This window comes from Pelodiscus sinensis, chromosome 2 (genome assembly GCF_052426305.1).
Source record: "Pelodiscus sinensis isolate ZL-2025 chromosome 2, ASM5242630v1, whole genome shotgun sequence".
Taxonomy (NCBI): Eukaryota; Metazoa; Chordata; order Testudines; family Trionychidae; genus Pelodiscus; species Pelodiscus sinensis.
The window spans coordinates 81,717,085-81,742,543 of record NC_143053.1 but is presented as its reverse complement, the minus strand read 5'-3'; the positions used below and the strand labels follow the sequence as shown (position 1 = coordinate 81,742,543).

The following is a 25,459-nucleotide window of genomic DNA, read 5'->3' as shown; positions in this document are numbered from 1 at the left end:
GTAGACATACCCTGTGTATGTGATATCTCCTCAGAAGGTCCTTCCCCCTCCTTTGTTTCAGTATAACAATCATTTGTCTTTACTGATACCAGAGTGATTCTGTGTCTATGATGTTCCTTTTTTTACCTCTAAATGGTTTTGACTGCTTGGAATTCTGTCTGATGGTTTTTCATTGAAAGTCTTGGGATAGGACAAGGCTAGAGAATGGAGCCTGGCACTACATCAGCAGCTAACCAGCATAGGATGACTTATTTCTGGAACGGACAATCACCTAGACATATTAATTCTCTTGTGATTAGCTTTTATTTCAAGTCCAGAAAGCATACTTGCAATGTAATTACATTATTCCTTAAATTAATATTACCCACGCATACATCTCAGAAGTATTGTGAATCTTGACAAGGTACAGACATAAACTTTCTGGAGATTTCTTACATGTTAGGCTTTAAAATAAATATCCTGCACAATGTGATTAGGTGAAAAGAGTTTGTCAGGTCTAGAGAGAATTGTCTGTGAAGTACAGGGGACTCTTTGAAAAGGAACCTCTGTCACAGATGCCTTTCTGGGAAATTTGCTTTAGCCATATGCAAATTACTGGGCTCAGTACAGCGGTAATGGGATGAAATGTAATGGCATGTGATATACTAAAGGTCCCTTTGATTTAATGGTCTCTTCAGATCTTGAAATAAAGTGGTATTCATACAATTAATCACAGTAAGATCATACCTACTGTTACTGTAATTCAACTTCCAGGCTTTCACCACACCACCTCAAAACTTATCTAGGTAGTGAACCTATCAGTAATGACTAGCACAGATAGAGGCAGACTGGCAATCAAAATAGGTCCAGGAAATAGGTTGAGAATGGCCCACTTTTTCACATCAAAGATTTTTTTTAATTTACTCTTTGACCCCCATTAGCCACACTCCTGACCCCGTTAACCATGTCCTTGACCCCATTAGCCACAACCCCTAACTCCCATTAGCCAGGCCTCTGGAGGTAACACTCTCGGGGCCAGATGGACACATGGCCAGAAGTAAAAGGTGTCATGTGACCCCTCTCTAAGGACTGTTCCCTCAATCCTCCTACCAATAGGGATTAGTTTGGCCCCCACCAAACCCCCCTCATGCAACTATCCTGCAATTGCATTAACCCAATGTGTGTGACATTAACTCGGGAGTAGAGAGGCTGGGGGTATGTCTACACTACCCCGCTAGTTCGAACTAGCGGGGTAATGTATGCATACCGAACTTGCTAATGAAGCCCGGGATTTGAATTTCCCGGGCTTCATTACCATATAGCCGGCTCCGCCATTTTTAAAAGCCGGCTAGTGCGAACCCCGTGCCGCGCGGCTACACGCGGCACGGGCTAGATAGTTCGAACTACGTAGTTATTCCGAACTATCTGTACGCCTTGTGGAACGAGGCGTACAGATAGATTGGAATGGCTATGTAGTTCGAACTATCTAGCCCGTGCCGCGTGTAGCCGCGCGGCACGGGGTTCGCACTAGCCGGCTTTTAAAAATGGCGGAGCCGGCTATATGCTAATGAAGCCCGGGAAATTCAAATCCCGGGCTTCATTAGCAAGTTCGGTATGCATACATTACCCCGCTAGTTCGAACTAGCGGGGTAGTGTAGACATACCCTGGGGGAAGTGTTCCCTCTAAGAGTTTCCTCCCATGAGCAGAATGAATTTTGTGTTGTGCACCAGTACTGAGTTCATGTGGCTTGTTTGGATGTGCCACTATGGCACTCAAGTTATTAATAAATATCTTATAAACCTCTATCTTTTCCCTCTGCTGCCATGTCTCCTCCCCTTACTCAATCAGCTCCCCTGGTGCCTGCTGTCCCCCAACCCTCCTCTGCTGTCCTGACTCCTGCCCTTCTCACTGCCCTGAGCTCTCCTGCGACCTGCCCCCCTCCAACAGCTCTTCTCTCCCCCCCCCGTGCCCATTCCTCCAGTCGCCCCACTCTGATCATGTGAGCTACCCCTCCTCATCCCCTCTCCTAACACCTCCCTCTACATATCTGCCCTGCTTCTCTCCTCTGGTGCTGGTCCCTCCCCTGCAGGTGTCTGTCCTTCTGCTTCACTCCCAGAATCCCCTGGCACCTGCACCTTCCCTTACCCCTGCACCCTCCTGGTGTCCCTCCTTCCCTCATTGCCCCTGCCTCCTTTGTCCTCTTTTTCCCTGATGCTCACCCCCTCACCACCTTCTGCTCCCGTTCCCCTCATGGCCCTGTGCCCTCACACATGACTTGTTCCATCCCTGCCTTCCTCATGCCCACCCCTTTTTTCAAGCCTTCTCCCAGCACCTCCCTCTCCCCCCTCTAGTCCCCAATGCCCTTACCCTCTCCTCTCCCAGCATAACCCTGTCCCCCCTCCCACTGACACCTCCCCTCCTGCCCTTTTCCTCATTGGCTCCACTTGGCCCCTTGGCATTTGTCTCTCCTCCACCCTGTCCCTTGGTGCCTTCCCTTTTCTTCTCCTGACCTGCCCCCTCCCCTCAGCACAAGCCCCTTCCTCTCCCATCCCTTCCCATCCCTCCACCTTCTGCCTTCCAGTTTGTGGCGCTGGAGTCTGTGATCAGGTCCCAGAAGTCCCTGCAGCCCTGGCCCCAGCTGCTTCCGGGGCTCCAGACCACTTGCCGGGCCTGGAGCTGGGCTGGGCGGTTTTAAAGTCCTGGGCCGTGATGTTATACCACACTCGGGTGTCTCCACTCTCAGCTGTTGCGCGGCATTTGAGCATGCCATGCATGCGCTCCCTTGTCCCCACCGTGCCCCATACATGGCCGGCGCTGGGGAATTTAAAGTGCGGGGCTGCGGCGCTCCATCACAATCCCCCTCCTCCTCCAGCAGCCAACAGCCAGCCCTTCAGAGGCCGGCCCACCGGAAAATTCCTGGTATCCCACCGGGCCATTGCACCCCTGAGCACAGACTGCGGATGCCTGGATCTCACAAAGACTTATGCACTTCCCAGCAGGATCAACAGCTAAGGTGGGAGTCCCTGCTCTGTACCCCAGAAGGGGCAGGACCTCAGGCAGAAGGGGCAAGGCTGGGACTAGGCAGCCCGCAGTGCCACATGGAGCACACCTGCCTTCCCCAGGCAGCCCTCAGTGCTGCATAGAGCATGCCATGTGGTGCTCCAGCAGCAATTTAAAGGGCCCAGGGTTGTGGCTGCCACCACTGCTGTAGCAGCAGAAAATGGGACCTCCGGGCACTTTTGTATCACTGGATCCCAGGGCAGTTGCCCCTTTTGCTCCCCCCTTCCCTTCTTGGCAGGCCTGGTACTTCCTTAACTTTAAGAATGTGGTGCACGTATGTAAGTGCAGGATCAGAGGGTGATGAACTGACAATTTCTTGCAATACCCTGAATGAACTTTAATGGATTAGATTAATACCTTTGGGAGCCACTGTATTAAAAATGCAATTGTGGAATTGTATATTTCCATGTGAAGGGTAAACAGGTGAACAGCAGAGGGGGATCAGGCAAATTCACTTTTAACATCTCCAGAGGAACTATCCACCCACCCCGAATTACCCTGTGCAGGTACACAGGAATTATTTCAATCTGAATGCTCTGGAGTCCAAAAGGCAAAGCAAGAATTTTTGGATAAATAGATTGGTATTAAATGGCCTTCTTCCTGATCCAGCAAACAGACAGCATCTCTAGTCCACAGGACTCCACGCCTTAGAACAATATGGGAAGGAATCTGTATTAGAATTGGGGTTTATTCTGGTATTAGTTTGCATGTAGGTTCTCTTATTATTCTTAATGATTTATCTGTAATGTTCTGTACTTTAAAATAGTAAAAGGTAAAAAGGGCTGGCTGTTTCTTGAAGGGTCAGTTCTGAGTGAACCTTTCCTAGCTTCTTACAAAAGTTTCTTACAGAACATGAAATCAAGTTCAGGTCCTCAGTCCTTATCTTCAAAGTGTTCCATGGCTTGGACCCCTGAGCATGCTGCAGCCCAGGGCTCCAGAGACAGAGCACAACTTTTCTTGTAATTGATCCTCCCACCTGTTGGGGGGCATTGTGGCACCAAGTAGGGATGTAAAATCCTGTTTAATGTTACCCGGTTAAATGTTAGGTTTAACCAGTCCCAGGCAGGCACCGCTCCACCTTAACTGGAGCAGCCCCCAGATGACGGGACTGCCACCTCTTAGCCCTGGACAGAGCTGCTGGCCCCACATTGGGCTGCCACCTCCCAGGTATACATGAGGCTGCTGCTCCCAGCTCTGCACAGGACTCCCAGCTCTACTGGCTCAGCAGGACTGCTAGCCCCACAGGGCTGCTGGCCCGCTCTAGCCCATGGTGCAGTGGGCACATCAAGGCTGGAGCAGCCTTCCTTCCATGGTGGGCTGTTCCTAGGCACCAGTTAACCGTTACCCAGTAAGCTTCACCCTATAAGGGTGCTGCTTACCAGGTAACTCGTTACCCATTCACATCCCTAGCACCAAATACAGGAACTAAGATCAGAGAGATTGTATGCTCATATTCCCCAGTTGCCTCACTGGCAGCATGAAGAAGGCAGAAGCATGAGATCTGAACGCTGACAGACAGTTTTAGGGGCTAGCTAGTGAGGAACAACAGAGGAGAAAGAGGAGGACTGAAAGGGGGGGACAGTAGAGGCAGTGAAGGTTGAATAAAAGGCACAAGGAGGCCAACTGAAGCATGTATGTTAATCTGTATTTGTGCTTTTTTTTAAAAAGATTGCTGAATAGCATCTCGCTTTGTTTTCATAACACGAGGCATGTAATGAAAGATCTAGCAACACATACTTGAAAGGGTGTGAAGTTTAAGTTGCTGTGAGAACTCAGTGAATTTTGTTTCAAGTGGGAGTAAAAATTAGATACATTTCATATCTGTAAAACTGATTCTTATTTTAATTTCTTAATCTCTTAGTACCCTGTATTAGGACAATATAATGTGTGCAACCAATACATATGTGTACTTCCAATTGAAACCAATACATACTTCATCTGATTCTACATCCAGTGTATTCTGAGGGTATGATTAGGATTCAGCATTAGTGTCAAAATGAAACCTGTCCAATGTTCATTTTAACTCATGTATTTCTCTTTTCCAGGATGTGTTTCTGGAGGAGAATATACACCACTGATTTTGGGCAAAGGGAAGGGCAAGTCTCAGCCTCTTTGAAGGACATGCTGGCCCAACTGAAAGCACCAGAGTTCTGCCATGTATGTCTTCATGGACTTTAGATGTTTGATTTGTGTAATTTAAATGAAAGAGCCCTATTAATACAGTGCTAATTTAAATTATGTAAGAATCAGGGATATAGGATGGGTAACATCTGGTGGAACAGGGCAGACAGTTAAGTGCTCAGATATATCACTGCCCTTGAAACAAAAATATCCAGTTATTTTATTTTAAGTAACCAAAAGCAATACTCATGTGCAAGCCAAGATTGGATATAAAAAGATAAAGATTAAACAGCAATATGCCTTCCATTATATAATGTAATCCAGCATGTCTGATATAACTAGATGTGACACAAATAAATAGCAACAGGTCTTGAAATATTAATGTAGTGAAGGTTTCTGAGATTAAATTACAACTTTATAAATAACTTTAAAAGGAGTCCTGTGGCACCTTAGGGACTAACAGATTTATTGGGTCATAAGCTTTTATGGGTAAAACCCACTACATCAGATGAATTGGAGTAAAAGTTACAGAGGCAGAGAGAGAGAGAGATATATAGTTAATGAGGCCAATCAAGTCAGGGTGGAAGTGGCACGTTCAAAGGATTTCATGTGGAGATGTGAATATCAAAAGTGGGGAAATTGTCCCTGTAGTGTGTTAACAAGATCCTTATTCAATCCTAAATTGATTAAACTGATTTTGCAAATGAACTCTGGTTCAGAGGTCTCCCTTTGTAATCAGGTTTTGAAATTCTTTTGTAGAAGGATGGCTACTTTCAAATCCATTACTGAGGGTATGTCTACACTGCAGCGTTTTCCTGGAATTATAGTTGTTTTACTGGAAAAAACGTATTTACGTCCACACTGCAATAGTAGTATTTCGACAAAAAGTCAAAATAAAGGAGGGCTTTTTCTGATGGCAGTAAACCTCATTCTGCAAGGAATAAGGCTTTTTCCCAAAAAGCTTTTTCAGAAAAAGGTGAGTGTGGACGCAGAAGAGAGAGTTATGTTGAAAAAAGAGGCCTCTGGGAAATAACACAGGTGCCCTGCTAGTCACTCCGTCCACACTCATCACAACTCCATAGTTCCTGTCTTCTGGGTGGCTCTTAAAGCCACAGACACCCGGGACAGGGCTTGTGGCAGGGAGCCAGCCCTGGGAGCTACAACTCACCTCATGGCTGCCACTACCACACATCTGGACACTATGTCCCAGTCTCAAGCCCCCCAAGAGCCCAGTGGCCCTCACAGGGAGCATGCCCAGGGCTCCCAGGAGCCTGCCAAGGGCAGGAAAAGGCATGCACCATCCTGGTATGGGACAGAGATCCTGGCCCTCCTGGAGGTATGAGAGGAGACCATTCAGGATCTCTGCTCCAGACACAGGAACACAGACATCTATGGCCATATGGGTGACAGCCTGGCCACAAGGGGCTACCACCACACTGTGGAGCAGGATTAGAGTAAGGTGAAGGAGATGCAGCAGGGCTATGTCAGGGCCAGGGAGTGCAGCTCTCGCTCTAGGGCAGGACCACTCCTGCCCCTATTATAACAAGCTTCACCACATCCTCGGGGGCAGTACAGTCCCTTTTCTATCCCTTGTGGTAGACTCGGGGCTGGAGATGTCCATTGTCACCTGGCTGGAGGTTCAGTCCAGGAGAAGGAGGGGGAGGAGGAGCTAGAGGAGGAGGAACAGACAGTGAGCACTATCACCATCACCCTGATGTCTCCCAGGCAGCCTCCAACACCGGGGGAGGGATCAGCAGGTGACTGCTCTTAGTTTTTCACGCAAACAGGGTGGGGCTGATGTGCACTGAGGGGCTGTGGTGCGATCATTGCTCGGCCTTCTTGGCCTGGCCCTCACGCTGCTGTCTGTACATGTGGCTGCACATGCAGTGCCAGTCTGCACCACACAGCCCCATGAGGCAGCCCCAGAGCACTGCTTTGGGGAGGCCAGACACACTTCTGACCCTGGAGAGGTGGGAGGGGGGACAAAGGCAAATTGATGCTCACACACAGACTGAGGAGTACTGCACATGGGCATGCCTGCACGCTCAAGGCACCACATACACCCGGGGATAGCACTGCCAGGCACAAGTGTGTGTGTGGCCCCGATGAAATCCCAGGCTGCTCAAGGCTCCTCTCCCGCTCATGGGATCCCATTGTGGATGGATACTTCCCTGCCCTGCTTGTCCATGGGACAAGGTGGAGGGCAAAGCATGGTCCCCTGGGGGTCTCTGTGAGGCAGGGCTCACTGTCCAGGCCACACATGGCCTTGCTCCCAGGACATCACCATCCTCTAGACTGAGGACTGTTACTCTCAGCTCCCTGAAGAGGGCAAGGCCTCAGGGATAGGGTCTCCAGGAATGACTGACCACCTATCTTTATTCTCCCCAGCTGGACCAGCTGTGACTATGGGGCGATTACCACCAGCAGAGCCAGCTGCCTGACCCCAGGGGAGACACAGGCTCCGGAGAGTCCATGAGGACCTAATGAGGAAGCATGTGTCTGTTCTCAGAGACGTGCAGCAGATGCTAGCCCAGAAGGTCTACGATGATGCACAATAGCAGGCTCACATGTGGATCAAATTGCTGCAGCAGGGCCACATCTGTGCCACCGTCCAGGAGATGATGGCCTACCGGGCTCCTGTCTCTGCCCCCCCGGCCATGCCTAACCCCACTGTAGCCCCCCCCCCTCCTGCCTATCCTCCTGTTTTCCCTGGACCCCCCACCTCCGAGGTCACCAAGGTCCCTGGACCTGAAGTGGAACTTCCACCTGCACCATGCACCACTCTCAGCCCAGCTCTGAGCCTCTCCTCCCCTCCCCAGATCCAGGTTCTCAGCCCTCACTTCTCCCACCCCCAGTTCCAGGCTCTCATCCCCCATCCCTCCCACTCCCAGATCCAGGTTCTCAGCCTCCCTCCTACTAAATTACTTTTATTTAAAAAAAAAACTTTTTTTAAACACAAAACTTGTTTTTATTGACTGTACAGGGAAGAGGGGAAGGAAGGGGTTGTTGTGGAGAAGGCATAGAGGAGCAATGCACAGGCCCCTAGTGGGGAGGCCCTGGAGAGAGTTACTGGGGTCCTTCCGTGAAACTCTCCCTCAGGGCCTCCCGGATGTGTACCCCCACCTGATGGACATGGCAGCTGTGCATGGAGATGGCAGCTGTGCATGGGTGCTTGAAGGCCCTTCACTCCTGGCCAGCCTCTGCCTCCGCCTCCCATCCCAGAAGGAAGGCCTCCCCCTTCCTCTCCACAATGTTGTGGAGAACACAACACGCAGAGACTACCTGAGGGATGTTGTGCTCCCCCACATCAAGGCGGGTCAGGAGGCACCTGAACCATGCCTTCAAGCGCCCAAAAGCACATTTGGCCTGGATGTGGGCCCTGCCCAGGTGGGCACTGAAACGGTCCCTACTTGGGTCCAGGTGGCCAGTGTACGGCTTCATCAGCCACGGCATAAGGGGGTAGGTCACATCCCCCACGATGCACAGTGGCAACTCCACATCCCCAACCCTAAAGTTGCACTCAAGAAAGAAAGCGCCAACCTCCAGCTTCTAGTAGAGGCTGGCGTTTCTGCACCCACCCGACCACCCAATGAAAATGTGCAAAAACTGTCTGCAGTGGTCAACTAGGGCCTGCAAGACCATGGAAAAATAGCCCTTTCGGTTGATATACTGGGTGGCTCAGTGTTCTGGGGCATGGAGGGGGATGTGGGTTCCATCTATCGCCCCCACCTGCAGTTGGGGAATCCTAGAGTGGCAAATCCTGCCATGATGGGGTCCAGGTCTCCCAAGCAGATGACCATGCACAGAAGGACAGAGATTATAGCCCTCACCACCTGCGGGAGGAGACAAACACACAGAACAGAATCAAAGGGGGTGCCTGAGCCCTTGGTAGGTCCTCGAGCCCCCCCCCCCTTTCCCTCCCACAAACACCCCAGCAGCCAACCCCTATGAGGCCTGCCCCACCCTGCCAGGCTGTGTGAGGGCAGGACTGCAGAACCGCCCATGGACGGTGCGCTCCCCCACCCCCAGCACCTCCAACCTCACCCTTTTCCCAGGGTCCCTCTTTCCAATACTCCCTGCCCCCCTCCAGGGACTGCAGCCCGAGAATGCTTTACCTCCACGAGGAGGGCCCCGATGGTGGACTTTCTCATGCCAAACTGGTTGCCCACAGACTGGTAACTGTCTAGCGTGGCAAGCTTCCAGACAGTGATGGCAACCCACTTCTCCAGGGGGATGAAGGGCTGCAGATGGGTGTTGCATCATCGGAGGGCAGGGACAAGCCAGGCATACAGCGCCATAAAAGTCTCCTTCCTCATCCTGAAGTTGTGGAGTCACTGCTGATCATCCCACCACTCCATCACCCATCGGCCCGACCAGTTAGAACTGGTGTCCAGCCCCCAAAAGCATCTCTCCACTGTGGGGTGCGGTTGCAAGGGCATTGTTCCCATGCATAGGTTCTCAACGATGAGCATGGAGTTGAGCTCGTGGAGGGCCAGGAAGGCAGCCTACACAAACTGCTACAGAAACTGCAGCATGGCAGTGTGGGGCCATCACATGCCTGGGGCAGCTCCAGCTCCATGGCAAGGAGTGCTGTGGTGTCCTGAAGCAGGGCAACCAAAGCACACACTGCAAATGCTTTGCTGTCCCTCAGAGAGGTAGGCAAGCAAGCAGAAGCTGAGAAATGGTTGTCCAGGGCATGTCCCTTTAAGCACACATCTCAGACAGCCTTAGGCAACAGCACCCTGAAGCAACTGCTGACCTAATGCCCTGCCTGAACTGGTTCCAGGAAGCTTTAAATGCAAGATAGCATCCAATCAGTGTGAATGCTCTCTTTCAAAATAGCACATCACTATTTCGTTGTGCTTTTTGTGTGAAGACAGGCTATTTTGAAATAAGCTTTTCCAGAATATCCCTTCCAGAAAAGCTTATTTCTAAAGAAGCTTGCAGTCTAGACGTAGCCTCAATGTCCAGGGAGGTTAAAATGTTCCCCTACAGGTTTATGTCTGCTACCTTTCCTGATGTCTGATTTATGTCCATTTATCCTTTGGCGCAGAGACTGTCTGGTTTGGCCAATATACACGGCATATATCACATTAGTGGATGTGCAAGTGGATGAACCCCTGCTGATGTGGCTCATGTGATTGGGTCCTGTGATGATGTCGCTTGTACAGATATGTGGACAGAGTTGGCAACGAGATTTGTTGCAGAAATTGATTCCTGGGTGACTGTTTCTGTAGTGTGGTATGTGGCTGCTGGTGAGCATTTGCTTTAGGTTGGGGAGCTGTCTGTAGGCAAGGACTGGCCTGTCTCCCAATGTCTGTTTGAGCAAAGGATCATTTTCCAGTACAGCTTGTAGATTGCCAATGGTGCACTGAAGGGGTTTTAGCTGAGGGCTGTAAGTGATAACCAGTGGTGTTGTTATTTTCATTGTTGGGCCTGTCCTAAAGTTGGTGACTTCTGGATACTTGTCTGGCTTTGTCAATCTATTTCTTCACTTCCCCGCTGGGTATTTAAGTCGTAAGAATGCTTGATAAAGATCTTGTAGATATTTGACTCTGTCTATGGGATTGGAGCAGACATGGTTGTATCTTAGGGCCTGGCTATAACAATGAATCATGTGATGTGTCCTGGATGGAAGTTAGAGGCATGTAAGAAAAAATAGTAGTCAGTCGGTTTCTGATAAAGGGTGGTGTTTATGTGACCATAATTTATTTATACTGTAGTGTCCAACTTAAATGCCCACCTGCTAAGCCAAATATTTAGAGTTATACTCTTATCAGTATTGGAAAAATCACAATAAAAGTAATTATCAACAGATTTAAGGCCAGTAATAGGTAGGAGATAATTGTTGATTTGTATATGTAATGTTCAATAGCTTTGATTTGTTGGACTTCTTTTATGGTTTTTTTTCCCACTTTTGTGACTGTGAATTCTTCTCTTGCAGACTAAAGTAATAAGAAACATGTGAAATGATGACTCATGAAACGGAGATTACAGGAAATGATGTTACTTCAAACCTTTATTGTATTGCATTGTGTTCCTTTGAACCTTTTCTATTTAAGGACTCTGATCAGTAAGCAGCAAACTCTCCCCTCAGCAGGAGTTGTAACTGAAGCACTTCTGAAAGACAAAAGATTGGGTTTTCTGTTTCACTTAAACATCAAAAAAATTACAAAGATTAAAAAAATAAAATATAGGGAGCCTTCTAAATCCTCTTCTCATTTGCAAATGTGGGGAAAAAATAAAGCAATTTTTAAGAGTCTCAAAGAATTTTGTTATTGAAAAATGTAAAATCTATATTTAAAAACTTACTCACTGAAATTGGTCACCATCCTAATACAAGTTAGAGTGGGGAACAAAAGGAAGAGAAAATAAAGCTCTGCTAAGACCTGGTCTGCAGTGCTCCCTCTAAACATTTCTCTCACACTTCTAAAAAGTGTCTGCTTCTCCTAATACTACTGTGAACACTCCAAGGCTTCTCTTCCTTCTCATGACACCCTTCAATGTATTGCTGCTTTTCCTCATACCTCTCCCCACAAACTTCCAGGCCTCTCTCCCACCAGTGATTCCTGTCACTAACAAAATGCTTAAAACTTTTACCCCAAACTTCTACTGATCTTCTCTTCCCACCCCAAAGAAGTCCTCAGCGCTGTTCCTTGTACCTACAGAGGAGAATCTTAGATTTATAGGACCAGTAGAGATCTCAAAAGTTTGTTAAGTTCAGTTCCCTGCATTCATGGCACTAGACCTGACAGGTGTTTGTCTAACCTGCTCTTTTCACAAATTCCCAGTTCAATGTATTCCAGTGCTTCATCACCCTGACAGGAATTTTTTCCTGAAGTCTAACTAAAACTTCTCTTGATGTAATTTAAGCTAATTTCTTCTTGTCCTATCATCAGAGGTTAAGAATAATTTTTCTTCCTCTTCCTTGTAACAACCTGTTAGGTATTTGAAAACTTTTTGTCCCCCCTCTCAGTCATCTCTTTTCCAGACTAAGCAAACCCAATTCTTTCAATCTTTCCCCATGGGCAGGGCTCGACATATAACACAACCTACTCGCCCATGGCGAGTAGATTGCAACCCGGAAGAGCCGGGTTCGGGAAATCTGCGCATTTCGGCGAGCCCTGCCCATGGGTGATGGTTTCCTTAAAACTTCTTCTCCAGACTTCTACTCATCATCTCTTCCATCACAAAGAAATCCTCAAAGCTGTTCCCCATATTTTCAAGCATTTTTGTTGCTCTTCTCTGGACTTTTCCCAATTTGTCCACATCTTTCCTGAAATGTAGCACTCAGAACTGGACACAATACTCAAGTGGAGGCCTAATCAGCATGGAGAAATTATTTCACTCTGCTTCTCATATCTTACAACATTCTACTAATACATCCCAGAATATTTTCTTTTTTTGCAACAGTGTTACACTGTTAACTCTTTTAGTATGTGATCCACTATGATCACAGATCCCTTTTGCAGTACTCTTTCCTAAGAAGTAATTACCCATTTTGTATGTATGAAACTGATTGTTCTTTCCAAAATGGAGTATTTTGCATTTGTCCTTAGTAAATTTCATCCTATATACCCCAAACTATTTCCAGTTTGTCCAGATCATTTTGAATTATAAACCTATCCGCCAAAGAACTTGCAACCCTTCTCAGCTTGATATTGTTCGCAAACAGTATAGGTGTACTCTATTACCTAAATCACCGATATTGAACAGAATCAGAGCTGATACCCACGGAACACCACTCATTAGGCTCTTTGTGAACCATTGATAACTACTTTGGAATGTTTAGCCAACCATTTTTGCGCCCATCTTACAGTAACTCCATTTAGGTTACCAAATACAAGACGGTATAAAAAATTTTAATAACGTCTATATGCCATATGTACCACCACTTCTTTCCTATCCACTAGCCTTGTTACCTTGTCAAATAAAGATTGGTTTGATATTTGTCCTTGACAAATCATGCTATTACTTATCACGTTAGCTTCTAGCTGTTTGCAAATTTATTACTTAATTATTTGCTCCATTATCTTTCTGGGTACAGAAGTTAAGGACAACCCTGGGAATTACAGATCAGTCGTCTTATTTTTCTCTTTATATTTGGCCTTTTCCAGTCTTCTGGAGACTCTCCTGTATTCCACAGCTTCTCAAAGATAATCACTAATGGCTTAGATATCTACCCAAGTCAGCGCCTTTACTATTAGGAAGTAGTTCATCGGACTCTGATGACTTGAAGACATCTAACGTATCTAAGTAAATTTTTAACTTGCTCTTTCCCTATTTAAAGCTTCTGAACTCACTTTCACTGCCATTAACTATGTTAAGCATCCAACCACCAAGAACCTTTTTGGTTAAAACCATAACAAAGTCATCATTAAGCACCTCTACCATTTCCACATTTTCTGTTGTTTTACCCTCTTGAGTAATGGGACCTACTTTGTCCAGGCCTGCTGACAAGGTGTGTGCGTGTAGAGGGGAAGGGACACAAAAGAGGTAGTTGCTTGGGGCCCAATGATTCAAAGGGGTCTGAGGTTCCTGGCCACTGCCACACCTATATTGTGGCAGTAGCTGGAGCCCCTGGCTCTTTATATTGCTGCTGAATGCCACATCACATGCCCTGGGCAGCTCTGACGGCTGGCTGCTCCTGCCGCATCTTCTGTTGGAGGCCTTCCCACTTCCAGGAGCATGGAGCCAGCTCCTTACCTTGCCCAGTAGCCTGCAGGGGCTGTCGGCTCCCCTGATCTTGTCCTTGGTTTTCCTCATGCTTCTAATGTATTTGAAAAATGCTTTCTTATTACTCTTTCTCTGTAGCTAATCTGATCTCCTTTTGTGCCTTGGCCTTGGCAGAGAGAGACAGAGACAGAGAGAGAGAGTGTGTGTGTGTGTGTGTGTTCATCTAAATTCTACTTTTTGAGAGGGTCCCTCAACCTTTCCAGATTACACTATCCCCCTCAGGCAAAATGCAGGACTAACACGGCTACATTTCTATTACTACCCCCTCAGAAGTCTGATTTGACTTGTCAGAATAGCCCCACGTTTCACCTAAAAACCTCCACCCCTTTTGCTTGTAAAACTAACTAAATATCTAGATGAGCTGTTAGCCTCTGGAAGACAGCTCCGTACCCCTGGCTGAGAACCACTAGAATACTCCCTAAAAAGGCCTCCAACCTGCTCCACCGCCGCCTTCCCCCAAACTCCTCCCTGCCTCCTCAGCCCAGCCATCCACTGCTGGCAGCTCCCCTGCTCCCCAGAAATCCCTGAGGAGCTACGGCTCCTCCTCCTGCTCATACCCAAACAGGGTTGCCTACCCCAGGGCCCTCCCCCCATCCACTGCTCCCCCCCCCCAATCCAGGATTGCCCTCAAGCGCCAACCCGGCCTCCTAAATCCCCTCCCCCGTCCTCGGGGGCACCTCCTGCGGCCGGGAGGCCCCGGTGGCTGTAAGAACGGCGCGGCCACCGCTCCTAGGGAAGGCGCCGCCATGTTAGGCCGGGCCGCTGAACTCGCGCTCCGTTGAGGGGGAGCCGCTGGCGGGGGCGGGGAGCGCCCCGGCCCCCCGGCTCCTCCCCGCGGCCTCTAAGTCGGGCTGCGGGCGGCCTCGAGGGGGAGGTTCCCCGGGCGGCCGCAGCGCCAGTGAAGGCGGGGGAGGCAGAGTCCGGCCGGGCAGGGGAGGCGGGGAGCCCGGCGGAGGCGGAGGCGGAGGCGGAGGCGGCGGCGGGTGGGGGAGTTTCCTTCTCCTCGCAGCGAGTCTCCGCACGCAGCGAGCGTCCGGCTCCCTCCTCCCCCCTTCGCTGCCCGCCCGGCGGCCCCGGGAGGAGCAGGGGGCTCGAGTCCGTCCCCGCCGGAGCCGCTGCGGAGAAGCAGGTGAGGAACCGGACGCGCCTTCACCCCGGAGAGGCGGCGGCACCCGGCGAGCGCTAGGCCCCGGCCCCCTCCAGCCCCTGCACGCGGCCGCCTCCTCCGCCCTGGCGAGACCCCTTCCCCCGCTGGCTCCCCCGTGTCCCGGGCGTTAGGCTGGGCGACGTCCCGCCCCCTTCCCTTCTCCCCCTGCCCACTTGGATTGACTGAAAGTTTCCCGGTAACTTTTCCCTGCCCGGCGGGGAGCAGAGCCCGTGTCTTCCCGTGCGGGCTACGGCGCGGCTGTACCCCGGGGGCCCATGTCTGAGGCGCGGGGGGCAGGAGGGTCCCGCTGGTGGCTCCCCTTTGCCTTCACGTCCCGTCCCTTGCGGGCGCTGTCAGTCTGGCCGCCTGAAGCCTGCTAACAACTGCTGTGGGGAGAGGGGGTTCTGCCTTCGCTGGCTTGGTGTGATTGAAAACCACAACGTGTTTCATTGTTTGGCGAAGGGGGAAGTGGGCAGAAGAGCAAACGAGTTTATTCAAGGCTCCACTTTCACTTACCACTCGTTTCGGTTTCCTCCCAGCAGGCGCCTTGGTGGAGGATAGTCAAGGTTTTCTTCTTTTTTGTTGGGGTTATTCCAGCCTATGTTTTACATTGGTATTGGGGAAGAGCGTTTGCTCCTGGACTTTAATTTTAACCACCTTGGTTAATGAGCGGTATACAGGGTTGAATTCCTGCTTTTATCAGTTCAGTTAAAACCTATGTTAAAAGAAGCACTGTGCCTTGGGGCTGTAAACAGGCAAAGTCAGGAAATGGAAAATTGATTTCCAGATCAGCTAACTTGGCCCTACTATATTATTATGTGGTATGGTGTATTCTCTTCATTGCTAGACTTATTACGTTTGTGTGTCTAGCTGAGGCATGGTTACTTTACATTTCTTACTTTAATTTTTCAGTCATAACACTTCCCCAAGTTTTCTTTATACGTATATTCTTTAAAAAATTATATATAGTGAGAATGCATAGGCTTGTCCTTAACATTATACATTCTCAGTAGTCATATTGATTTTGCACTGCATAAAGTTACTCACATGAGTTCCCACAAGATAAGGGCCACAGGTGTGGGTATCTTATGCCTTGAGTTAGATAGTGCTCTTACATATGCAATTCCAGACGACTTGTACACACACAGATAGGGAGTGCTGCATTTTACATTGTGTGAGGTAACACTATAAAACTTTATTCTCAAGACAGTTTTTCACAAACATACCAAAGGATTTTTGTCCTAATTTAAAACTGAGTTTATGATTATTTGAGTTAAAATTAGCTATTTTTGAGAGATCCTTGAGCTAACCTGTCAGTTTGTAACAGAGAGTATTGGTAGGGAATGAAGTTGTTTGCTTTTTTCACATGCTGGCAGTTTCCTACCCTAAATGGAATTTGGTGTGATTTCTCTCACAGAATTCACCATTGACTGTAAAACCAATGTGAAACTTCACTGTAAATCATTATTTTTTTCTCATAAAATTATAAGAGCCTGAGACAGACATTTTTTATGAAATTGCTTTCAGGTAATGTTGTTATTACTATCAAAGTTCTCTAATACAGTTTTAACACAGCTAAATGTTTCTGCTAACTTAATAAACTGCAAAATTGACTCTTCCTGAAGAGTAGAAGTTGGGTTTCTCTTAAGCGAATACATAACTTTATTTACAAATAGTCCCACTGAGTTCATGTGCATAAAACTAAATATATACAAATGTTTTGTAAAATCAGGAACTTAATATGTAGTCCCAATCTGAGGAAGTGTTTGTGACATAAATGGAATATACACATCAAAGAAGGACAGCGTCAAGTTTCAAAAAAAAAAAAAACCAGTTTGATTTTCATAAATTTTTCATTATATTGGACTCAAATTCTGAAAGTTTGAAGTTGTCCTTAACATAGATCAGTATCAGTGGGAGAATAATTTGTCTACTATATATTTTAGAGTTTGTCTATTTGATCAAGAATTCCTCAAAACAGTAAGAGTTAGAACTAACAAATTCAATGTACAGCTTCCTCTTACCAAAACTTAAAGCAACGTAAAAGTTTGGTTGTGCAAGGCAAATGGGATGTTGGAATGGGATTGCTTTTCATAAAACCAAACAAAAAAAGAGACAAACGCCAAAGCAAGTTCAGTCCTCACAATTAACACAGCAGAGAGAATGTTGAAAGAGACTGAATCAAGATGAGCCATAAAATAAACCTTACAGAAAAGAGATAAAACAGAGACATTTGAAGTGTTTCTTTGTTTTGGCACTACTGAGCAAAGCCCGATAAATCTGCTGGTATTTTATATTTTCAAGGTGGTGTGTTTTGATTTTTTTGGTCCACAATCTATACCTATGACTAAACTGTATTTTGGTTCTATTAAAGAAAAGAACTAAATCTATTTTTAGATTTAAACTGAAAAATTTCTTAGAGGTGGATGAGGTTATATCTTTTATTGGACCACTTATGTTGGTGAGAGGGACAAGCTTTCAAGTTTACACAGCTTTTCTTCAGGTCTGGGAAATTAACTAAGCTGCTGTGGGTGCAGCAGGATTGTTTGTAAATTATGTACACATTAAAAAAGCCATGAAGGCTGTGAAGTCATGGTTTTTAGTGGCTAGCAAAGCTATGAATCTTCAGTTCTTAGCCCCATCTTTTAAAAATTTTGCAAGTTTCCTTTGAGGATGAGGACTAAGTCAGATATAGAGTGACTGCTTTCTTAAATACAGAAGCTTTAGGGGGTACCCAAGTTAGTCTGTACAGGATAAACTTAAAAAACAAGAAGTTTCTTAAATACAGTTTATAGTCTTTAAGGGAACAATACTGCAATCGCAGTGTTGTAGAGTATAGGGAAACTGTTATTGTAGAGTATTGGGAAACGGTTATAGTCAATAGTTACATGCCATCTTCAATCTGGAATATATTTTAATATCAAAGTGAGATAGAGCAACAGATTAATAAAAAATGATTTCTAGAGCAGATGGGACACTTGACCACCCTGTTTTAATATGCAGAATACTTCCAGCAAATCCAAGAGAGTAAACCAGAACTATGTTCTCATTCCCACACTGTGGTAAATGTGTGTTGTCATGTAACAAGTTGGTAAATATCTGTCTTGTGACAAATGGTTATATAAACTGACAAAGTTGTTTTACGAATTAAGTAGTAACCTGACTTTATATTTGAGAGAGTTTGTGAGCAAGTGAATCTGTCAGTGTGTTTGTTCAATAACTCCTTGTAGAAACATGAGGGCCTGAAACAAAAGTCCACGTAGCACACGCCTCCTAAACGGTAAGAGTTAGCACCACCAAATTTGATATGCACCTTGTTCTTACCATAACTTAAAGCAAAGTAAGGGTTTGGTCATGTGGGGGAGAAATTAGGGGGGCAAATCCCTCACCCCCATTAGGATGGGGATGCATCAAACCATACAGAAAAGAGCCAGAATCACCAGGCAAGTGAAAGGGGTAGGTGAGGGTGTCCCCCCGCATCCAAGAACTTTTCACTTCACAGGAGCCCTTTAGGAAGAGCAAGTAGCTCTTGCTCCCCCTGTTCATCTGGAAACATTGTTGGCTGTTCCCCTTCTTCAGGGAGTGAGGGGAAAGTGCACAATTGGCTTCATTTCTTAATCTGGCTGGAGAGCACAGGGGGCAGACAAACATGCAGACAGACCTGCCCCAAACATGCACCCTTCTCCCAGCTGTGCCCACTGGAGCTGCAGCAGCCCTGGAGAGGCACTTCTCACTAGGGATGTGAACATTTAACTGTTTAACTGGTAAGCCTTACTAATTAAGGTTAACTGGGGGGGAGGGAAAGGGCCCGCCAGGGACACATTTTCAGTAGACTAGTCCTGATGTTCATGCTATTACTGGGAATAGTATGCTGTTTCATCTTTATTCATTGTTTGTTGGGCTGACTACACTACTTTCATAAACTGAACACAATTTGAACAAGCTATTTGATGGGAAGAATTTAAAAAGTAATGTCAGTGGCAAAGCAATCACTGTATCACAAGAACATTAGATTATTCTACAGGGTTTGACTAAACTAACTCTATCAAATAGCATTCTCTCCTTCTCACCCTATTCCCCTCAAAAACCAAACAAACATTTGCTTTGTTTGAGATTTTTATAGAATAAAATGATCTGAAAACAGTTCTTACGAAAGATGTTAATACACAGAACAGATTCAGCACATACAGTGGAAATGCACTTTCTTACACCGTCCTGTTAGTGTGATTTAATCCTTTTCATGGACTAACCATCTTTAAATGAAAAGTTAGTTTAATCTTTATGCCTCTCATTTCAATCTTTGGCCTCTCTAGGCATGTCTACACTGGAGAGTTATTTTGAAAGAACAAGGCAAGTGTCCACATTACGAAGCCTGTTTTTTCAAAATAATGGGCTTATTATTTCGAAATATTCTTCTTCTCAAGCAGGAGTTAAGCTTATTTCAAAATAGTTACTTCGGGAGTTATTATTAATTTATTTTGAAATAACCTGATAGTGTAAACATAGCATCTGGGAATACCAAGAAGAGTTCTGTTTATGATGGTGGCTTGTGTGTGGTGGTAATCACTAATTCTTTTTATATAAACCACTTCATAGCTGTGTTATCGTAACCACTTTCTATGGCTTCTGTGATAGAAAGATTCAAACCGCTGACTGAGATCTGAAAGGACCCATATTGCTTTGTTGTCACCTTCTGCAAAAACAAATCTGGGAAAGTTCCCAGGTGTATTTAGATTTTAGTCTTGATTCTGTTGAAGTAAAGAACTCTGCTAGATGCTGATCTAACAAGCAAATGTCATCTTGCATGTAAGCTGTTGCTGCCAAACAGCCCTTGTTGGCAGCAGACAGGGCTAGCCGCGGGCAGGGGCTGCTCCAGCACCAGCCCCTGTCAGCAGCAGACAGTGCGGTCAGCCACGAACAGGAGCCGCTGGACTCAGTGCAAGCCGGGACCAAGCAGTCCTGGCTTGCGCTGATCATTGCACCTCTATGTTTTAAATGTAATAAGAACCCAGTGGCTCTTACTACATTTTAAAATGCAGAGCTACAGCGCGAATGGCTCCTGCTGCAGCTCTACAAAGCAGTCTTATTGATTAATCATTTAGTCGATGCAAATTATATCAACTATATGATTAGCCTGATAACTGCATTTTCACATCCTCAGTGTGTATGTGTATTAAAAAGCAGATTAAAGCATTTTGAGAGAAACTTAGAACTCTGAAGCAGTAGCAAATAACAGCTCCTCCTCCCCACCTATTACTTCAGGCAAAAATCTGAGTAATTGATAGGCCTTGTCACTCATGCTGGAGGTTAGTTTTCACAGTAGACCATCCCTTGCATGGCATAGCTGCATATCCTTAGAGGTTTAAATATCCACACCATCAAGAGACTTAGCCATGCTGACCTATCCCCTGGTGTACACGGTGCTTGGCTGACAGAAGAATTCTTCCATCAACCGCCCTACACTCTTTCAAAAAGATGGATTGACTACAGTTACAGGAATACCCTTCCCATTAATGTAGTGTTTTAAGAGAGTACAGGCTAGGGATGTGAACAAGTAAACAATTACCCAGGAACTGGCAGGCCACCCCGTGTGGCTAGGGACAAGAGCCGGCAATCCTGGGGGCTGGGAGCTGCTCCAGTCTGGCTGGAGCTGTCTCCCACCCAGGATCCCACTTAGTCGGTTAACCTGTTCAATGTAAGGTTAACGTAATATTTAACCAGTTCACTGAGTAATCAGAATTTTACATCCCTAATTACAGACCCTCATGTCTGTCGGCCAACTGAAGATAATTCCAAAGTCAAGGACTTTTCTCTTTGAGATCTAATCTCCTGAAGTACCATGGTGGGAATTGTCAGTGAGAGCACCTTGAATAGTCTCGGCTCTTGAAGGCTGGGGATTTGTTTTGATTTGTTTTTTTGTCATGAATAGTAGGATGTGGTTAGAGAGTGCTGAGGAAGTAATGACCACTAAAACCTCAGACTGATATCTGTTTTTCAGTTTCTTGAATACTCCAAGGAGGCACAGGAAATTAGATAATTTTTTCCAGCGTGGCTTTGTTTTCTGTTTTGATTTTGAGGGTGGAGACAACTTGCAGGATTTCTAATAATCTAGAATGTACTTAAGATATGAGTGCAGCACATATTAGATATTCAGCCCATGTCTACAGTACCATTTTATGTTATTCAGTGGTGTTAAAAAATCCTATCCAAAAGTGACGTACATTTTGCCTTCATAAGTAGGAGTGTGCACAGCACATGTGGGCAGGATATTTTTTTTTCTCACCAATATAGCTATTGCCACTGATTGAGGTGTCTTTATGTCAGCGGGATACTTGGCATAAAGCAGATACTCGAGCAATCTTACAGAAGCACAGCTGCATCGCTACAAATGTGCCGTTGTAAACTTGCCAGTGTAGACATGGCATCAGAAATGTTTCGTATGAGAGCAAACTATTGACCAACTCAGCTATGTAAACTTTAATGATGACGCTACTGCTGAATTTAAAATCATTCCTTTCACAAATGATTGGTACTTCAGGGGCAAAATCTTTTGGGGAAAAAACGGCATGTCCACTGAATACTTGGTGTTGTTTACACAAGATATTGGAGAAGGATGGAAAAGAATAAAGAACAATTTAATAGCATTTACAAGCTTGGCCTGATCCTGCAGACTAACACTTGACAAACTTTGCATGAGAACCCTCACTGACAAAGTGGTTTTTCACATGAACAGAGTTACTTGTGTATAAATCTTTGCAGATCAGGCCCATAGCTCACTTCTGAGGAAACTTGCTAACAAGGAAATCTCCCACAATCTGATATTTTAAGGTTTGTTAATACTGTAGAAACAACCATTCTGGAAGAACCCAGGTTTTCCATGGTTACTTTCTTTTCTATGTACATGTTGCAAGCACTCTCCAAAGTGGGAGTGGATGGCTGAAACAGTCATGCTGTAGCTCTTAGTTGCTTCTGCTAAACTAAATTTATGGAATGCTTAGCTATAGGGAAAAAATACAGTGGGCTAACTGCTGCAACTTTAAAAACTCTGTTGAATATGCTTATTTTAATTGTAAGAACAGATAAATGCTTGTTGAAGGTGGCATTTAAAGAGTAATTGGCAATATTAAACCTTTGTCCACCACAATCGTTAGAACTTTTTTAAACCACAGCAACTGAAAATAGAAGTCCTACCAAACAAAATCCATTAATAACTTATTTTAAAAAAGTATTGTTAGGTGTTTTTGGTATGCTTGATAATGACAGTGAAACACACTGGTTAGAATGTGACTTAAATAATCATTGCTTCATGTGTTTCCTTCTTCCATGTAAATTTTAATGGAAAGCTAATGTACAGCATAATCTTTAAATTTCCATGCTTTCACTCTGAAAAAATAATCTCAAAAGTGTTCATGCCAACTTTATCTCGCTTTAATGAATGCATTCAGCATACCTACATAACAAAGCAGTGATGCATATACAAATATGTTATCTAATGACAGAAATAATCATTTCCTTTACATTATATTACATTATTGATTAAAGTATTAAGGACTTAAATCTAGAACTACCAATTAAACTCTTTGTGGCCTAACACCGTGGCCTCTTATGTATGAACAACGTAAATATATATATTTCAGGTCTGCCATTGCCAAACTAAGATTAAAGAATATTGGGCCCATTACACTATGGAAATCCTGATGGAGTTGATTTTCTTTTAAAGCATGCCTGCTCCTCCACACTCCCCATGCCATACAGCTCCTAGAATGCCCCATACAATCCTGTATATATCCCCAAAACCCTCTACTAGACCTCACTTCTTCGGACACATCCCACATGCATTCCAGCAGCCTTGACGTAAAATCTAACTCACTGCAGCCCTGTTGGCTCTAACCCCCAGCTCCTAAATTAATTGTTCCCTATAGGGATGTAAGCGACTAGTTACTTCTTCCCCTCCCCCCCCCTTCCTGCCTCTCTCAGAGAGAGGCAGCAAGGTGGGGGGGAACAGTTCATGCTGGCATCGTCTCCGCAGGGGAGGTAAAGGCACAGCCAGAAACAGTGTGAGCAGGGACTGAAGCAGTCTCCACTTCCACTGCTTCTGCTGTGATTCTGCTTTTGAAATATACAAGATCCCCAGCTAGGGCTCTTGTACGTTTTAAAGGCTGAGGCACCACAGGGAGTGCCAGCGGGGAATCCCGCTAGTCCCCTGCTCTCTGCAGGGCTTCCTTTTTAAATGTACAAGAGCCCGGGTGGAGCTCTTGTACATTTCAAAGTCTCAGGTGCTACACGGAGCATGGGGCTAGTCCCCTGCTGGCCCTGCACTCCCTGCTGGGCTTCCGCTTTTGAACTGTAGCAAGAGTCAGGCAGGGCTCTTGCTAAAGTTCAAAGGTGGAGACTAATCGAGTAGTCAATGGAAATCCTATTTTCCCCTTTTTTTTCTTAACTCTCTGAGAAGTATGAACTGTTTTAGGATATCTGAAAGGTATTTCGCTTTGGTGTGTAGAGGGTCAAATAGTGGCTAACCTAACGTGTAATCAGCTGTTTGGTACAATACAATTCTATTGTATATTCTGACTATTATTTTAAGAATTGTATTTGGAAATGTGTACAGTATCACCTTTTTTAGACTGACTCATCTTGTTTTATATAATAGGCATTCTTCACACAAGCATATGTTTCGAATTTTTGAGTCAGTTTGAGGCTAGGAGTAATGTAACAGTTAACTTCTAAGTTAGTTTTATGACGCTTAACTGAGATTTTAAAAAAATAATAGATTTCAGCCTCTTGTCCATTAACTCTGAAAAGACAGGACAGACAAATTTAGTAGTAAATCCTTCATCTCATTCAAAAGATGTAAACAGTGAACTTTTTAAAGTGCTTGATCTGACTGGCTTCATGTGATTTCAGTCAAAATCAAAATAACACTTCCGTCCCCTTAAATTGCTCAGTGCACGGATGTAACTATATAATTTTGTTAGCTAATTAGGCAAAGAAAAATGTGAGTCTCTAGTGTGATATGCTGAGATTTTAGCCTACTTATTTTAGGGCCTGATCTTATTGACCTGGACGTCAGTTGCAAAGTTCCTCTTCAGGGAGAGCTGGATTAGGCCTTACACAATAGGTCCATGTTCTCTGATGGAATAAGGAGAGACAATTCTGTTGAAGTTAGTTTTACCTAGGTACAGCTTTTTTCTTCATTTTATATCAGCTTCGTCTAGCAGTGATATTGATCCTGTATTCTAAAGCCTTGTCTAAACTTTAACATTATATCAGCATAGCTGTATCACTCAAGAGGTACATAAAAAGCACACAAACCTACAACATAGTTTTTCTTCTCTTGTCAGCATAACTATAATAGCTATGCCAACAAAAGAGCACTCCTAATGTGTGTCTAGACTACAGGAGTTTTTCAAAAAAAGTGTCCTTTTTAAAAAAAAACTTCCCCTGCATCTATACTGCTGCTGCGTTCTTTCAAAAGTAAATTGAAAGAACGCGGCAGTTTTTTCAGTCACGGAAAACCTCATTTTACGAGGAATAACGCCTTTTTTCGAAAGTGCTCTTTTAAAAAAAGGAAATATTGAATGCAAACAGCATTTTCGAAAGAGAGCATCCAGACTGCCTGGGTGCTCTCTTTCGAAAAAGCAGCTCGCTTTTTCGAAAGTACTGGCTATAGTGTAGATGCTCTCTTTCGAAAGAGGCTTGTAGTCTAGACGTACCTCTACTGGCTTATGCTACGTCTGTGCCACAGAATTTATGGTGGCATAGTCCAGTGTATCTCAACCAGTGGTATGACTACCCTTAGGGGGTATTTGAGAGAAGTCTGGGGGATACATCAGCACAATTGAAATTTGGAGGAAAACTGAATTTTTATTTTAAGTTTTATAGCACTTTATTATTTTTGTACTTTTTACATCCAAAAATTTCATCACCCACCTGGCTACGATTAAGTTGTTTAAACAAATGCATTGCAGTAGTAGAAAAAAAAATTTATGTCTGAAAACTGTAGGTACTGGGGGTACTTACTTTTTTTGAAGGGGTACTTTATAAACAAGAAGTTGAAAAACACTGCACTAGTCTGTCTATACTACAACCACTACAGTGGCACAGCTGCAGCTGTGCCATTGTACTGTAGACTCTTACTACAGGGGATAGAAAGGATTTTTCTGTCACTGTAGTAAATCCTCCTTATCCTTATCTTCCATCAACCTATTAATCTAACACTGTCTACATTGGGGTTTGGATCAGCTTAGCTACATCTCTCAGGCTATGTCTACATGATGAGTTTTTGTGGCAAAAAATATGCAAATGAGTTGATCTCATTTGCATATTTTCTGCTGATTTGGTTTTTGCACTGGGGTTTTTGCGCAAAAACAAGTAGTGTTGATGGTTATTTTTGCGCAAACAAACCCCTTTTTCCG

General features: G+C 45.3%; 1 protein-coding gene across 1 annotated transcript in view; it reads left to right on the top strand.

Moving 5' to 3' along the window:
- The first annotated feature begins 14,891 nt into the window (after positions 1 to 14,891).
- Positions 14,892 to 25,459, top strand: part of YES1 (YES proto-oncogene 1, Src family tyrosine kinase) — an 85,291-nt gene continuing 74,723 nt past the window's right edge. Inside the window, exon 1 of the mRNA XM_075920917.2 lies at positions 14,892 to 15,026. The gene's annotated coding sequence lies outside the window, so the exon portion shown is untranslated. The remainder of the gene's footprint in view (positions 15,027 to 25,459) is intronic.